General features: G+C 32.6%; 1 pseudogene; it reads right to left on the bottom strand.

Moving 5' to 3' along the window:
* Window positions 1-3829: 3829 nt before the first annotated feature.
* On the bottom strand, window positions 3830-5187 carry LOC140991805 (uncharacterized; annotated as a pseudogene).
* Window positions 5188-5995: the final 808 nt, after the last annotated feature.

Raw genomic sequence — 5995 nt, 5'->3', positions numbered from 1 at the left:
TTGTAATTTTGATATTTTTATATTTTATAAATATGAGAATTAATGCATCAGACTTAAATTTATCATATTTATGTATTATTTTATCTATTTATTGGTTTGAGATAATTACAATTACACTAAATATAAAAAACGCTTTTTCACGCTTAAGCATGTGCTAATCTCGCTTAAGCTTGAAAAGCTTGGAGCTCGACATCCGCGCTTCGGGGCGCTTCACGCTTTTTAGAACCTTGACAAAAACACATAAAAAATGACCAGAATGTTTCTTTAAAAATAAAAGTAAATTATTAACATAGGAAAAATTGAAAAATATCATATGTTTTCTTGGAAATGAGAGATATTTGAAGAGATTTGCTAAAAATAATGATATATGGTTGAATATTTATATAAAGATTTTAAAATTTTCATTTTGGAAAATTAGAAATAAATATCTTAAATATTTCTTAAAATTATTTTCCTTAATAGATTCCTTGATAGCCTGGCGTGGCCTGTGAATTACGATCACTTAATTTAAATTTCACTTACGACAAAAAATAAATATTTTTTTTAAAATTTTCATTGCAAGTAGATAAATTCAAAATATCTGATTTAGTGTTTAAAAATATATGATATTTTTAGACAATTACAAAAAGAATATGTCTCTTGTGAGACGGTTTCACGAATCTTTATCTGTGAGGCGAGTCAACCTTACTGATATTCACAATAAAAAGTAATACTCTTAGCATAAAAAATAATATTTTTTCATGGATGACCCAAATAAGATATCCGTCTCACAAAATACGACCCGTGAGACCGTCTCACACAAGTTTTTACCTTATAAAAATGAATATTCATACTTCAAAATATGTGACTGAAGTAAAGAATATATCAAACTCATGAGAAGAAGCTTGTATAATTATTCGAGATTAGACAAATGAATGACATTAGTCTATAAGTGTGAAACATGGAAATAATACAAACTTTTTTGAAAGTTGGCAAAAATATTGAAACTCGTAAATGACTTTTACCTATTATTAATGAAGCAATTGATAAACAAATGCATATTTTCAAAAAGCCAAAATATTCAATTAACGTGACATGATCCAACACCCAAAATGATAGTAAAACAACAAAAAAAATCTAAAATGAAGATGATGAAGATATACATTGGAAAAAAAAAGATACAAACTATTAATATAAAAAATTACAAGCGCCTATAAAAAAGATGAAAGATGTTTCATATAATGAGAAAATAATAGGTAAAAAATGTGAGGTCCAGATATTATAATTACAATTAATTATTAAACAATATTAATTGAATTTAAATCGGCAATAAAAATGATTTAAAATACTTAAAAATGAGCCCCAAAGATCGAAAAATTTCGACATAATCTCTTTGTAAATAAAACATAAAAAAATTTAAAATACAAGTAAAAAAAATTGACTCAAGGACTATGCTGCAGTATTCATAAACAACACACAAGTACAAACCAAACACAAATCAACAATTCACAGGCATTAGTTCTGAAAGGATGTTGTCGAACAAGAAATAAATTATGATGTGTGTATCAGAAGTTAGTATTGTGCTCGGATGTTGTATACACATCACACAACATGCAGCAGAAATTAATTATTAACACACAAATTTAATTTTAATGAATAAACACCAGATTTAAATTATACACAAGTACAAATACTTGTGCAATGCCTCATGGAAAAAATTCACTAGAAAAATATGTAAATTGTTTACAACAAAACAATACTAATGAGAATAACAAAAACAAATTACTTGACACTCCAATGAATTAAAATGCATCAAAAACTCAAAGTAAATACTAGATGCATGAAACAAAAAGTCGTATTGCTTAAAAACCAAACAAAACCACTCTTCTCCCAACACTTCACGCAGTGTTGTTCTTGAGCCTTGTCAACACCAATCAACAACACGGTATATGTGAATCAATCACCCAAATTCTTCAACATAAAAATGTCCAACTCTGAACTTTGTGTGAGTTCAAAGAAAAACTCCAGCAGCTCTCCTCTATGCAAAAGTAATTCCCGTTCTTCTCCCAGTATTTCGTATATATAGATAGATATTCATATCTTGACCTAAATATCTTTCCATAAAACAAATCCTACAAACATGAAATTTTTTTTTATTAAGAATAAGACTATATTCAAATATAAGATATTATATCTTAGGGATAAATACCAAAAACAAATCATGTAGGATAAAATACCAAGAATAAATTATTATGGATTAAATCTCATTATTAGCTCAAGTCAAATTTGTCTAGAAATGCAAAACACTTATTTTTCAATTTAGATAAAAAAAAAACAAAGATTAATTAAGAATAAAATATTCAACCGACAAGGCTCACAAAGACATAAATTAAATCCAGACTCACCATAACAACTGCGAAAACCAAACAAATACACGAGGAATCTCCCTGATAAATAGATTCTATCATAAAACTGATCAGACTCCAAAATAATAAAAATGGACTAAATGAGAGATTTCAACTCTGAAAAGCAAGTAATCATATCTCAATCACGAGCTTCACTAGCAGAACTTCCGCCCGGTGCTGCACAACTACTAGGATGACCTAACATGGTGCCCAACAGCAAGCACAGTAACACCCATTATAAAACACCGATGTTAAGATTCTGGTATGAAATAGTTAAACAACAATAACGATAATAATAAATAATGCATAAACATATAATAAAATGAAATATGCAATACATGAACATGGCTCAATAACAAAAAGAGAATATGAGCAAATAAACGGTACAATAACTACACGAATAATGCTCGAGCAACAACACGCAAGAGAGCTACATCGTCATCCACTTAACCCATCAATACCAAGTATGCGAGGTATTTGGTATGCGAGGTATGTCATGTTGTGTCCAATAAATACTCACGCGACTAAACGTCAATATAATGCATATAAATCGACGAAAAAGAATTAAATCGGAGGGACGACTCTCCCCAAAATCGGCAGCCTACACTTGAACGAATAAGTGCTGAAATCGAGCTCAATATTCCTCTAGAATCGAAACTAGTATATGGATAGCAGCGACAACAGGTGTCTCACGGCGGTGCAAAGGATAGAGCTCACTAGAAACTCGTCAAGGCAGCTCTGAACTCGACTAAAATTCGGATGAAACACAAGAGAAATGTCGGGCTTGGATTAAACAGGTCGAGAAGTACCCAAGAAATCAAACCCAACTTTCACCTAAATCGAATCAAGAACTCACACCAACCAGCTCGCGAGCAAGACTCATGCCTGGCTTCGATTCAGCTTCTATATTCTTCGCTTTAGGTCACAAATGGAATGGTGAGGTATCGGGCTACCTGTTGCGGTGTTCGTAGCTCCATTTCGTGGTGACGACGGCGACTAGCTGGTGAAAGGAGGGAGACGACGGGAACATGGGAGTAAGAAAGCTTAATGGAATGGCTTGTTCTTCTTTTCATTTTCCTTTTTTAGGCCATCTCCAACCACAAAATCTATTTTGGTGCAAATTTTACACTAAAATAGTACGATTTCTGCACCAAATACAACATCCATCTCCAACTCATTTACTTAAAAAAAAAATATTCTCGAAATATTCTTTTTAATTTACATATATTAATTATTATATTTTATTTAATATATTTTTAATTATGACTAATGTTTTATTATTAATAAATTTATATAATAATATTTAAGTTTATAATTTAATTATATATTATAATTTAAATTATATATAATATGAATTAATATACGAAAATTATTTAAAATGAAAAATATGAATACAAATTCAAACATAATATAAATACAACTTCAAATATAATAAGAATACAATTTCAAACTTTTGAATGACTATATTCATCCCATAAATGATCAATTAAAGCATTTCGTAATGCGAAGTGAGCATCTTTGTCTTTTATTCTTTTATATCGACTGAGAAATTCTTGAAATTTGATATGCTCATCAACAGTCATTTCTACGTCCGGAGTTGGTGCTCCTCTTGCATATTGAATGGGTGCACAGAGGTCACGTTCATCTTCGATACTCATATTGTGCATTATGATACATGATTTCATTATGTCATGTAAATGACGTTTCTTCCAACCACGTGCTGGGGATGCCACAATTGCAAATCGTGATTGAAGAACGCCAAATGCGCGTTCCACGTCTTTTCTACAAGATTCTTGTTTCATTGCAAAATATTTCTTTTTCGGACCCCTTGGATCATGAATACTTTGCACAACAGTTTACCATTTCGGATAAATACCATCAGCTAAATAATATCCCATATCATATTCTTTTTGTCCAATTCTATAATGAGCAGTAGGAGCAATACCTTGTGCAAGGTTGGAGAATAGATCGGACGCCTCTAAAACATTTATGTCATTATTGGATCTGGGCATACCAAAATATGCATGTCATATCCAAAGATCGTAATCAAATACAGCTTCTAAAATGATTGTTGGAGAACCACTATGACCTGCATATTGACCTGCCCAATCCGTGGGGCAATTTTTCCATTTCCAGTACATATAGTCGAGACTTCCCAAAATTTTAGGAATACTCGTTGTTCACCAATATACAGTAATCTGGCAACATCATTGGATGCAGGTGATATCAAGTATTGTTCAGCAGAAACTTCCACTATAGCCCGACAAAATCGTTGCATACACTCAATTGCAGTAGATTCTCCAATTTTGATATATTCATCAGTAGCATCCGTGGGTAAAGCATATGCTAGAATTCGCAATGCGGCTGTCGTTTTTTGGATTGTCGATAGACAAAACGGCCCCACACAATCATTTCGTTGTGTGAAATAAGCATCATGATTCTTTGCCGCAACAACGATACAAAAGAACAAATTTCGAGACATTCAAAATCGTCTTCGAAACATTGCTTCATTATATGTTGGATTCTCAGCAAAGTAATCATTGAACAAATTACGATCAGCGGTTTCCCGATCACGATGGATGACTACGTGACCTGGAATTGAACCCTTGTGTGTTCCTTGCTCTTCTTGGATGATGTACGCAACAACCAACTCTTGCTCTTGAGCTATAACATTTAAAATTTCTTTTCTTTTGTTTTCAAAATGCTCAACAACATTCACACAATCTTTTTGTGTTTCATCTTCATTTTCCGATAATGAAGATGAGCTCAAAGACGATACATGAGATTGGAAATCAGAATTCATTTTCAAGATAGTGAGAATGTAAAAAGTGTGGTGTGGGAAAATAGGATAATTCGATCACATTATATAATGGTTGTTAAGGATATGAAATTTAGATGGATTATATTCCTATCTACATCAAGAGCGTTGGATTAGATTTACTATCTAGATTAGGTTTTTTTTAAAAATAATTTAATTTTTAAAATTTATTTCAAAAATACTTTAAAAAAAAAGTTTGCAAGAATACCTCAATCCGTTCTTACGGAGCGCCGACGCTGCTCACGTGGAGCAGCGTCCGTGCTTACGAAGCACGAACGCTGTTCCACGTGAGCGACGAAATATTTTAGCGACGGAATATATATCCAAACCATCGCTAAAATTAAATTAGCGACGGTTCAACAACCGTCGCTAAAATTAAATCAGCGACGGTTTAAATACCGTCGCTAATTTAACCGTCGCTGAAATGGAATCAGCGACGTTAAACCGTCGCTCATTTTAGCGACGGTTACAAACCGTCGCTAAATGCCAAAATATGCCACAACAGCACGCCGCAGATAATCTTGAACTTTCAACGGCTTGCATCTTTGCAGCGTGCAATGTACGCTACGGAAAGAGAATTTTCGCGCTGCGAAAAGTCATTTTTGTTGTAGTGAAGACAGAGAAAAAAAACAGACAAGAAATTCATCAAAAAATAAGTTTTTCATGGCTTATCAACCAAAAGAGGCTGCGAATCTGATGATGCCAATCTTGAAATGATCATGGAACCAAAATTGGTGCTTCCTGGGACGGTGGAGAAGTCGTAAGACTAGGGTATCTCAATTGAATGTTCATT

Source organism: Primulina huaijiensis, chromosome 13 (genome assembly GCF_012295235.1).
Source record: "Primulina huaijiensis isolate GDHJ02 chromosome 13, ASM1229523v2, whole genome shotgun sequence".
Taxonomy (NCBI): Eukaryota; Viridiplantae; Streptophyta; class Magnoliopsida; order Lamiales; family Gesneriaceae; genus Primulina; species Primulina huaijiensis.
This window is presented reverse-complemented; position numbering and strand designations above follow the sequence as displayed.